Raw genomic sequence first — 12,395 nt, forward strand, 5'->3', positions numbered from 1 at the left:
TACACCTTTCACAAAAAATAACTCAGAATGAATCATAGATGTAAATGTAAAATGAAAAACTGTAAAACGCCTGGAAGATATCACGGGAAAAAATCTAGATGACTTTTCCAATTATATGACATTCTGGGAAAGGCAGCATTAAGAAACAGAAAAATATCAGCAGTTGCTGAGAGTTTAGAGGGAGGGAGCGGGGGGATGAATGGACGGAACATAGAGGAGTTTTTGGGTACGTGTCATTATAAATCTGTCAAAATCCACAGAATGTAGAACACAGAGTGAAACCTAATGTAAACTATGAAAGTTATTTAATAATTACATTTCACTATAGCCTCATCAATTGTAACAAATGTACCATGCTACAGTGCAAAATTTTTAATAGGAAAACATGCATGTGTGTGTGTATGAGAATTCTCTGTACTGTCTGCTCAATTTTTCTGTAAACCTAAAATTCCCCCCGCAAAAGTTTATTAATTAATTTAAACACACACACAAGCAAGCCATTAACACTACAAAGAAAAACCAGTGTTAGTACTCATGTCTGTGCACCTAACCACTGAACCTGTAGAGATGAGATGAGGCTGAGTAGAGAGAAGTCTGCGGTGATATTCATGAAATACAAAATCTCACTTATGGTGATGATTTATTGCCTATATTCTTTGTACTTTCTAAATCTCTTTGTTTCACTGTCGAGTATGTATTACTTGTATTAAAAACAAGTTATTTTTATTTAAAGTAAAAAAAGATGAAGTGGAATGACATTCTTGCACCCCTGAGTTTGTGGGCAAATATTCATCTTTATATTTGTATGTACATGTTTATAGCGGGGGTGGGGGGGGAGACGGCAAAGCTTCATACCAATACCTACTGTGCTTATTTATGAGGGGTCAGATAATAGGTAACTTTTTAAAGTGCATTTTTCTTTTTCTTTCTTTCCTTTCTCCCTCATTTTCAATCATGCCATTCCACTGCTCACAAGCTATGTATATCACACACCTGCTAAATAAAAATCCATCAAGTTCTTTTAGCTCATTCAGTTCTGACCTGTGAAGTTGGGGAAAAACGGGGTCATAAACGAGGTGTGTTGTATTCACATTGTTTAATCCTTGCAGGACCCATTTTGCTGGGGGAAGTTTAAGGGATAGTTTAGGAACCTGAGGAACGAGAGTCCGAACCAACGCCATCGAAGCGCTGGGAGTCGAGGTTCTTCCCAGGGACTCCGTTTCTTTGTCCTTGTCCCCGGACAGCACTTCTCACAGCTTCTCAGTTGATGGCCGCTTCTGCCCTCTCGCGGCAACTCTCGGGACTACAAGTCCGCGTCCCGTCGGAGGAGAGAGGGGGTCCGCTGTTGACAGCCCAGGGAAGGAGGGACTCCTGAATGCCCAGGCCACGCAGACACAGGACCCAAGAGAAAGGCTGAACCCGCCCACTCTCCACGGTGCCCAGACGCTGAGACCGCGGCAGAGGGAAGGAGGAATTGGCCGGAGGCCGGCTGCACGCCGAGCCAGAGAAGCGGCCTGGCCCCTGGACCCCAGGATGCGGCTCCACCGCGGGGTCGGGACGCCAGGGCAGAGCCCCGAAGAGTCTGGGGCTCCCAGACCCAGGCCTGCGCCAGGTCGGCCGGCCACTTTCCCCTTTCTATTCTCCTGAGGCTCTCGGGTCGTCACCTCAGCTCCTGCAGCTATTACTACTTAATAAAACTGTCCTACAGACAGGTGATTCTTTTTAAGGACGTCTTTTAAAATGGCTGTAAATGTACTTCTCTTAAGTGGAAAATTTGTGTCTCTTTATACATTACAATGAAACTAAGATAAAAACAAGGCAGTGTTATTGAAAGCTGTTGGATACTGTTTTTCACGAAGACCGAAGATGCCCTGCTCCTTGTTCAAAGGGGACATTGGCAGCGAAGCATCACAGAAGGGTTTTGCTAACATATTTACATTCCTGCCCTGAGACATGCGCAAAGATAAAACAAAATTGTCAAAAAATAATACCCTATTTTCTGATATTTCTATCCTATTTTATTTTTATTTTCTAAAATATCAAAGGCAAGTAGATGTACAAGTATAAAAACTGTTGGTGGGGTCTTTAGCTGAGTGAGGGTACATGGAAGCTTATACAGGATATCTCATTTTCTGCATGTTCAGAAATCACAAATGAAAGAAATTAAAAAAACAAACAAACCTGGTTTGGCACTGGTAGGGTAGATCAGTTAGTCTGAGTGTTGTCCTGATATGCCAAGTTATGAGTTCGACCCTCAGTCAGGGCACATACAGCAACCAATTAATGGAGCATAAATAAGTGCAACAACAAATCATTGTCTTCCCCCCATCCCCAATCAACACATTTTTAAAAACTTGTTTGGATTTAATACATTGATTTGACAACTTACTAAGGGGTCACATCCCGTAACCGGAGAAACTTTGAAAAGATTTATAATTGCCCTAATACCATGCAGATTTTGCCTGGACAAAATCAGCAGGTTGAAAGAGAATTAAAAAGGAAATGCCTTCCCACCGTAGTTAATGGTCTCTCAAGGTGGCCATTACCAGTTTCTCCTCTCCCTGCACACATCAGGAGGCGAGGTCTGTTACCCGGCCCCTGAAACAGGGCTTGCCCAGACCAATAGGGAACACCCGAAGTCATGTTCAAGGACCTCTGTCTGAGTGAGGAGAGCTAGAGGCTTCTGATTCCTACCCCTCGCAATACTCTCTGGCAATGATCTGCCATGTTGAGGAAGCACGGCGGAAAGACCCTGCGGAGGAAGCTGGGGCCGCCAGCTAGCAGCCCTGCTGCCAGCCTCGTGGTTCCTGTTCACACTCACAGCTTCTCTTCTAAACATGTTGCCAGACAAACCACAGGCCACCCAGATAAAATCGATTTTCAGATAAACAGCAAGTCATTCTTTGGTATAAATATATCTCAAGTATTGCATGGGACATAATTGTATAAAAAATTATTGTTAACCAGTAGTTCAAATTTAACTAGGAGGACTGAGTTTTTATCTCCTACCCTCGGTGGCCCTATACCTCAAGCACCCAAGTGCTCTCTTGGGCTGCAAGAGCCCAGGTGAAGGGTACAGGAGCAACTTTGACCCAGGAAGACAAATGCCGCCTCCCCAGCCCTTGACGGGACAACTCTGGGGTGCGCTCTACTAGTGTCTCGAAAACCCCAGTGGCACTGAGCTGCTGCTTACAGCAGGGACCTGGTCTCTCTTGGCTCTTGTTTTGTCCCCACCTCATGCCCCTACATCCCAAGAGTCATCTCCCAAAGAAACTCCTTGCACCAAAATTCTTGTCTCAGGGTCCATTTAGGAGAACCCAGTAACAGTAACAGTTCAATGAAGGTTAACTACAATAATAGTTACGATTGTTCCCCACATCTGCTCCCACAGAGGAGGAAAGTCAACCCAAATGTAGCCATCACAGCTAACTTTTGTTGAACACTTACTGGATACATGTTCCAGATGTATTTCCTTACCAATACCTCATTAAGTCAATTTTACAGATGTGGAAACCGAGGTGTGGAGTGGTCTAGTAATTTACTCAACTTCTCACTGCTGGGAAGGGACAGAGCAGGACTCCCACTCAGGAGGTGGGGCTCAGCACCCACATGCTGACCACTAGGCTTCCATGTCTCTCCAAGCCCCAGGACAAAAATCCACGCCCTTCGCCCTTTGGCCTGGTCCTCAAAGCCTTTCCTGACCTAGACCCTTTCCTGACCTGGACCCATCCTTGCCACTCATGCTCCCTTCTCCAGCCACCTTGAACTGCTCAAAGAACCTCAGTGCCCTGTGCCTTTGCATTGCCATCACGTCTACCTTGGACAGCCTTCATCTTTGTAGCTGCCACTTTTCATGTCACAGGCCCATGAGTGCTACTGCCTCCAGAAGGGCTCTGCACACCTGCCTCAGGCTCAGTCAGGTTCCTCTGGGCGCCAAGGCCTCCCAGGCAGCCAGCCCCTCTTTGATCACAGGCAACGTTTCCGTCTCCCAGGGTGGGGCCCCTGGTAAGGACATGAGGGTGGACACACCACAGGGACACTTCAAAGCAGCAGAAAGCCAAGTTAAACACTTTCAAGAAAGATAGGTCAGTTATTGAGATATAATGTGTTGCACTTCATTACATAATATTTCGTGAATTCATTGTATTTAGTCGTTTTATCGTCTCAGGAAAGTTTTCTAGTGAAGTCTCACGTGCACACAGGAAGGGGCGACGCCCTCCACGGACAGCTTGAGGACTTTTCACGGAGCGACCAGCACCAGATCAAGACACAGAATCTGCCTGCCTCTCCAGCACACCCCAGGTATGACCAGTGCTCCTGACTTCTCACAGCACAGGCCAGCTTCTCGGGTTCTGAGCTTTGCATGGGTGGCCTCACAGTGTGCCCTTGTCCACCTGGCTGGGTTTCTCCCATCCTGATTGCTGGGTTGTCTGAAGTGTGCAGAGGTCACCACTTGCCTGCTCCATATGCTCTGCTGATGGGCAATTCAGTTGACACCAGGGCGGGGGTATTATGAACAGTTCTGTAAACATTCTAGAACTTGCTTCTTGGTGCACACTCCTGTAGGCGTTGCTGCCAGGAACTGCCTCCTCAGAGGGTGGCGCTGTGCTCTACCATACTGAGCACTGCCAAGCTGCTTCTGAAGTGGCTGTACCAGACAAGGAAGTTACCTTACTCGAGTTTGGTTGAGACCAACCTCTTCCACTCTGACTCCCCATTCATCTCAGCTTCCCTCGTTTTGTATTTGTAGAGTTGTACATTTTTTTAAAGGGCACAGGCATGGTACTTCATAGAAGCGTCAGGCCCTGCCAAGCCTGGCTCTGTAGATGTAGCAAGGGTGTGAGTGAGCTGGGAGCCCCGAAGAGGGATGTGGGCTCCGGGGCAGGGCTCAGCAGGGGACACAGGGCACCCTCAGCAGGGCAGTGCTGCCTGCGCCAGGGTGTCTGGGCAGAGGGGTCTGGGGTTGTGGGCCGGAGTCCTAGTGCATTCCCCCAGGGAGTCCGGGGGTCTGCTGTCAGTTCAGATGCAGGGAATGAGAGATTTCTTGCCCTTAGCAACCGGCAGGAGGGGATTTTACAAAGATGGAAGACAGAGGTGGAACGGGGTGTGGGAGAGAGATGGGGAGCTTGCTTCCAGATGCAGGGAGGCTGAAGCTGGGGCCTGGAGTTCAGGACCGATGGCAGGTCTGAGGATGACATTTTAGGGATCGTCAGGGCCCAGCTGGTGCTTGGAGTCTCTAGACTGAGCCCCTCCCACCTCGCACCTCAGAGTCAATGAGGACACAGAAAAGGCCCTGGTCGGCGAGAGGAAGAGGAGCCGGTCAAGGACGCCTCAGGAAAGTGGGAGGGGAGACCGCTGGGAGGAATGAGGGAGAGTGTGCTGCTCAGCGGTGCGGTCCCAGAACAGCCCGTGTGCTGTGGCCACTGATGTCTTCACCTCCCTGTGGAACTGTCCCGGTATCTCACCCGAGTGTTCCCTCAGGTTCGTTTGGTCCCCTCCCAGTTCACTTTTAAGAAATTTCTTTTCTTTTATTGATTCTAGAGAGAGAAGGAGGGAGAAAGAGAGGGAGAGAAACATCAATCAGCACTTGCCCCTACCAGGGACCAAACCCCGGCAGCCCAGTCCTGTGCCCTGGCAGGGGACCGAGCCCACGACCTTGCAGTTTGCCAGGGCCTCCCAGTTCATTTCTTCACAGCACTCAGGCTGTGCAGGAGGACCGACATCATGCTTTGTTTATTGCCTGTCCCCTCCGCATCTACTTCCTGGGGCAATGTCTTTGTCATCCTTTTTCACTGCTGTGGTCCCGGGGCCCAGGTCAGTCCCAAGCGCACAGTAGATACTAGGAGATATTTTGGAAGCACATTTTGCACAAGAGGAAAACGAGACTCAGAGAGGGAAGGCGACTTGAGGCTACGCGGTGAAGGCAGGAGAGGGATTTGGGTCCGAGGCTCGCTCTTGCGGGCGTCGGGACCCTCAGACCTGGCAAGGCGGGGTCTCCGGCGGCCGGCTACCTGGAGCGTGCGGCAGAGGGCGCTTCTGACGCGCAAACCGGGAGAGGACAGGCGGGGAAGGCTGAACCCGGAACGGAGCGGGAGCCGCTGGCGCTCCCTGGGGCCGGGTGCGGGCAGGACGGGAGCATCTAGGGCAGAGAGAGGCTACAGGAGCCCGCCGGCAGACCTTCACCAGCCAGGGAGGCAGGATGAGGAATCCTGCCCGAGGGGTGTTTCACCTGCATCCTGGAACGTAGCGGGAAGGGCAGTTGGGGAAGGGCAGGCGTCAGGGTCCCAGCAGGTCTCCAGGACTGGTGAAGTACAGGGGGCAGGGGGCAGAGATCTGTCAGAACCTCATGAATGCTTCCCTGCCAAGCTGCACGCAGCCAGGCCCTGATGGGTCTGCGGGCTGAGGAGGAGATGCACAAGGTGCCAGCCAGCGGCTCCCAGCCCCGTCCAGCCCCTCCCCCGGCACTCCCAGTGCACACTGGGGCCTCCCTCTCCTGAGAGCTGGGGCAGCTGCCCTGAGTGAGGGGTGCTGGTGCCTCCCCTAGGCAGTCTGCCTGCATCAACCCCCCAAGTTCCAGCTCCTTCCACCTCGCTCTGAGGCCGCCTGAGCCAAGGGCCTGGACAGTGTGATCCATCCTACGTCCCACGGCAGGGTGCCCCCACAGACTGGCCTAGAGTCCCTGCAGGCTGGGGTCAGGGCGGGCAGGGGGTGGCCTGCACTCACTGCCCACCAGGAAAGCCCATCCCGAGAGGGGAGAGATGGAGGCGGAGGGAAGCAGGGCCCCGGCAGGAGGGGCCTGAGGGCCTGGTGGAGAGGCAGGCGCCCTGCACTGTGTGGTCTGGACTCAAGGGTGCATCTCCCCAGGTGTTGGTCTCATCGCCAGTGGGATAGGTTTCAGCGGATGGTATGAAGCCGCTTCCAGGACCTGGGTCCAAGATCAACATGAAGGATTAGCTCCTAGAGCCCCCCTCCCAGAAAAGTGTCCCTCCCACTCCCTGCTGCAAGATCTTCCAGGAACAATGAAGTCAATAATGATAATAATGATGATAATCTCTCTCTCTATTATTTTCATATTTCTATATTCCAGGAAATTTCTTTTCCTAAGTTATGTACACAATTTATTAGATCAGTTAATTCCCCAACAGTTCCATGAGCGATGTGCAAATTCCTGACTCCCCTTTTGCAGATGAAGAAACTGAGACCCAGAGAAGGAGGTGACTTGTCCAAACCCAAACAGCTGGGCATGAGCAGTCCTGCTCCAGAGACTCTTGGTCCCTAAGTTCAGTGAGTGCCCCAACCCCATACCAGGAATTAAGAGACCCCAGACCTCAGCCTGCGGTGAGCACAGAGATGTCTCTCCTCAGGCAGACTGACAGGGGCAGGGTGGGGTGGGTGGTGAAGGGGACTTCCTTCAGCCCAGGGCCTGCTAAGCCCTGGAGCTCAGCTGACTGTGGGTAGCCAGCCTTGGATCACGGGATGGTTCCTGGCTGCCTGAACACTGGTACCAGAGTGGCAGCTGCGGGTTAAAACCCCAGCTATAGTCCTCTCTGCTGTGTGAGTCCAGGCAAGTCACCTAGCTACTCTGTGTTCATAACCGCACCTGCCTTACAAAACTGTTGTGAGGATTAGATAAAACAATTTGGGTGAAATGCTTGACTGCTCCTGCTCCGTGGGGTCTCCTTGGGTACCCCCACGTCTCTGAGTTCTAGAAGAGCTGTCCTCGCATGCGGCAGTATGGGCAAGAGACCTGGCCTCCAGGGCTCTGTGACATCACGAACCAAAGCTCGAGTTCTCCCACTGGCCGTCTGGAGTTGGTATTATTAGTCCTATGCTAGGAAGGAAGAAAAGGTGGCTCCAGAGCAAGAAAAAGGACTGCAGATTGTGTCTATGGATTGAGAAGAGGATACCTCCATGTTAGAGCATTAGATACTATAAACTGGAGGAAAAAACCTAGTGCAAGACACTGTGTAGTATACACTCACATTTGAGTTGAAAAGGGGGTGGGAAGAGAGAAAAATATAGGTGAATTTGCCTGTATATTATTTACCCCTGCAGAGGAAAGGAAACTTTGGGTGAAAGGAAACTTTTTGCTGCACATCTACAAAATACCTAAGAGGGATATATTTGTGTGTAAGCTCTCTGAAATGAGGGCAGAAAGGGGAAAATAAACACATTAACTCTGCACCTCAAATTCCATCACCACTAAGGGCAAGGCAAGAAAGGTGAATGAGTGAAAGAATCAACTGTGAGTATTAGGGACCGGTGGAGACTGAGGCAAACAGTCATGTTTTACACGGCCCTACTCTGTACCAACAGTTTGTTGCTCTGTGAAGTGAGGCCCAGAACTGTCAGAGCTTTGAATTTCCAAAGAGAAATGGAATGGGGTTGGATGAGGGAGAAGGGCAGGGGCAAGTACAGAGATCAGGGCCGGGGAGTGGTGGGGCTTTAGGGAGACGGAGGGGAACATGTGGCACCCACTGCTGCCTGGCCAGCACATCTGCCCTCCGGTTCCCCTCTCTGCTGTTGCCTTCCACTTTAGAGACTGGAAAAAAGAAATGACTTGCTTTCCTGGTCTCCCTTGCAGTTAGAAGGTGTCATGTAACACAGTTCTGGCCAATTAGATCAAAGGAGTCTGGGAGTGGGGGTGGTTCTGGGAAATTATTTGTCTTCATGATAAACAGGGCAAATGCTTTCAGTTAACCTTAAGTTAACATTCCTCTTACTTCCTGTCTTAGATGTAAATGCAGATGCAATGCCAGGAGCAGTGCAGCCACCGGGCCAACCACATGAAGAAGCCGAGAGAAATGCCGAGATGCTGGCCCCAACAGCTTTGGCCTGGTCCAACAGTGCCGGCCACAGCGGATCTCCAAGCTCCCTGTGGTAGGGCGAAATAAACTCCTGTTGTCTAAGCCACTGTGATCTGGCTTCTATGTTTTGTAGTCAAAAACACTCTTGAAACCGGATATTTGATAAAATTGGGAAGAAGAGGGAAAAGGAGAGGTTGAGCAGGTGTCAGTGAAGGGTAAAGTCAAGAAAGACAGTTTTCTGTTGGAAGGTGGGGAGGCCTGAGCATGCTTCTGTTGTAATAACCAACAGTTACGGAGCACACACCACGTGCCCTGGCACAGCAGTTTACACAGATGAACTTACTTCTCATCGCAGTCTTCTGAGCCAGGTGCGGCTTTATCCCCACCATGCAGAGAAGGGGATCTGGGCCCACAGAAGTAAACCAACTTGTCTAAAGTCTTATGGCTACTGGGCCGTGCAGGCAGGATTTGAACTTGGGCAGATCCAGTCCAGCCAAAGGAGGACTGGATTCTGACTCCTCGATCAGCAGAGTGGGTGAATAACTGTGTGAATAAATGCGTGTTCCCATCCTCTTGTGGCCTCAGTCTCCCACGTGTGAAACGGGGCCGCCTGTCTCACTGTCACGACGCGCAAGGAGCCTGCCTTTCTGTGGCCCCTCTTGCAATACTGCTGAGGCCGGAGGGGGCAGCACTGGAGGTGGGCGGGTGGCTGAGTGTGCCGGCGGGGGGGCTGGGGGCGGCAGGCTGTGCGGCCTGGTGCTGCAGGTCAGTCAGTCGGGCCACCATCTCCCCTTCAAACTCCGTCTCCATGTCCCTCCACCCTTCTGGGAACCCTGCCAGAAGCAGCAGCCACCAGCTGGGATGGAAGGGGTCACTTCAGCTGAGTGACCCAGCCCTGATGGGGGCCAGGAACCAGCAGGCAGCAGCCTGGCCCTGGCAGAGTAGCTGAAATGCTGGAGGCCATGTGGCTCCACTGGCCGGCTCTGTGCCTTGGTGTCTTCCTCTATAAAATGGGGACTGAAGAGCACCTCCGGGTACTAAGAGGATTCACAATGATGATCACAAAGCACATCCCCCCCCCCCCCACACACACACTATGCTGGGGGTTGTGGGACTCAAGGCAGGAGAGGCATGTGGAGAGGAGTGTGCAGACCTGGGCTCCCTCCCAGGCCAGTGCCACTCCCTGCTGCCCAGTTCCAGCCCCAGGCATTTCTGGGCCAGCCTTCAGAAATACCAGATCCCATCCCGCTCAATCCTTCTGTCACCCGCCCAGAGCTGCATTCACCTACTCCCCCGCCTCTCCTCGACCACCACTTGTGTAGTCTCATATCTCTACTGAAGGGAGTGCCAGCCCTGCTTCCAGATTGCCTGTGCCACCTCTTTTTCTCCATCTTTATTCCCTTGCTGGAAAAGACCAACGGAGAGGGCAGGGCTGGGCTCTCAGTAACTGAGCTGCTGCACCCACGAGGCAAGGTTGTTTTGGGGCGGGAAAAGATTGGGAAAGAGTTTGGAAACCTGGAATAGGAACCAGGGACACAATCATGGGAGGCCCCCTGTTTAAGGTGACGTTTAAGTGTGCACTGGAAAAGCAAGGTGTTAACTGAGGACAAGGGTTCCATCCAGGTAATAATTCATAGATTCAACAAGCATTTATTAAGTGCCTGCTTTTTGCTAGTCCCTGTGCTGAACCATGGGTTAGGGGTTTGGGCAAAAGGCAGCCTAAATTTGTGCTCTGGTGCAGTTTGTTGGGTGAGGGAGAGGGTTCAAGGAGGGGGCAAAGGAGTAAATACCATCTCACTAACTGAGCTCAGCGCTACTGAGCAAGAGTAGCATAGAGGGAGGCGAAGAGGGCCCCGTGCTAGTCTGAGGGAGGTGGTCAGTAAGGGCTTCTGGCCCTGTGTGGGGGTGTAGGAATGACTGCTGAAGCATGAGCTGAGGTTGCTTAAGCAAAGAGGGAGGGGTGGGAAGGAGTTCCGGATGGAAGGGACAGCAAGTGCAAAGGTGGAAGTTAGGAGGGTACAGTAAGGCCCTGCTGCTGGAGCTGAGACCCCAGGGTGGGGGGACAGTGGACTAGTGGCTCCATTTGATCCATGAGGCTGGCAAGAATAAGAGCAGTGACTGATTTGCCCAAGTCACAAGTGGGGGGGTTCCCACTGCTGCACCTTTGTCCAGGACCAGCTACCAGCCTCCTCTGCAGGAGCCTGTGCGGGGTGCTGGACCGCTGGGGCAGGGCCCTCAGAGGGGACAGCTAGCTGTCCGCAGGAGAGGCTGCCCTGGGGGTGCGGCCTCGGAAACTGATGTGGGAGGGTGAGGGCTGCGGCTGCCCTGATGTGGTCTCTCTGGGGCCCCTGCGATGCCAGCCTAGGCCCTGGGCCTGCCTCCTGTGGCTTCTTTGCCCATAGAGAGCCCTCAGTCTGAATGTTCTGGCTCCTGGAGCTTGGGCTAGGAGCCCTGACGGGACTCTTCTGGGTGCCCGGACCTCCCGACCGCTCCAGCAGAAGGGCTGCAGCGGCTCCCGCCCTGCCACCCTGCAGCAGTCGGCTCCTCTCCTTCCCTGTTTCATGTCCCCCATGCCTGTAAAGATGATTTCTGGTTCACATCCAAACAAACACCTTACACTTGAGTCCTTGTTCTCTGGGCTTCTGGGGGCACCAAATGCAGACATTCAGTCAGTCAGGCTTCAAGTGTGATTGAGCTCCTACCCGGAGCCCTGTCCCCGGGCTCTAGTGGGTATTTATGTGAAGGGGGTGGGAAAGAGCTGACTTGGGCCAGGCCCCCAGTCTAACACCTACGCAGTCTGTGAGCTGTGTGCCACTTTGTCTTCTTGTGCCTCAGTTTCCTCACTAGTGAAAGCAGATCATGATAGTGCCTTCCTCACCGGATGGAGATGAAAGGTAAGTAGGATGACGATGGGAAGTGTGTAGTTGAGGGGCTGCGATGACGGTCTCTGTGTAGGCGCTGCTGTTACTGTTGGGCACCTTCTTCGCACTGTGACCCTGCACAGAGGGGTCAACCTTCGAGGCCTGGTCGGTCCTGGCCAGTCCTGGCAGCCACCTGCAGGGACTCTCACACCTCTGCCTCACAGAAGGGCAGGGGTGGCATCAGCACAGGAACCTGACTCGCCTCCTGGGGACAGGGAGGAGGCCAGCGCTCCCTACTGACAGGACCGCTGTGACTCAGGTTTGCAGGACTCAAGACAGGAGGAGGCTGGGGTAAGCCGGCACTGAAGGGAATCCATGACCTCTTTTCTCAGAAATGGAAGCCTGTTTGGCAATGTCTGTAGGTGGTGCAGTTGGGGTTGGTGTAATCGAGAAGCAGCCAATGGCAGGCCTGGAGTTACTGACATGGCTGGCTAGACAAGAGTGCAGGGCAATGCCTGACCTCTGCAGCATCAGCTGGATTACAGCTTGGACCGTGACACCTTAGCCTGGCCACAGCTGCCACTTGGTCTCAATCCTTGGCAGTGGAGGGGATGCCCAGGCTGGCACTAGAGTCTGGAGACCAGTGGCTGAAACAAGGAAGTCCTTCAGCCTGCCCGACCTGGAGGTCTGTGAGCACATCTCTGGATCATTCATCCAGTTCCTCCAA

Source organism: Artibeus jamaicensis, unplaced genomic scaffold, assembly GCF_021234435.1.
Source record: "Artibeus jamaicensis isolate MK-2021 breed Jamaican fruit bat unplaced genomic scaffold, CSHL_Jam_final contig_419, whole genome shotgun sequence".
Taxonomy (NCBI): Eukaryota; Metazoa; Chordata; class Mammalia; order Chiroptera; family Phyllostomidae; genus Artibeus; species Artibeus jamaicensis.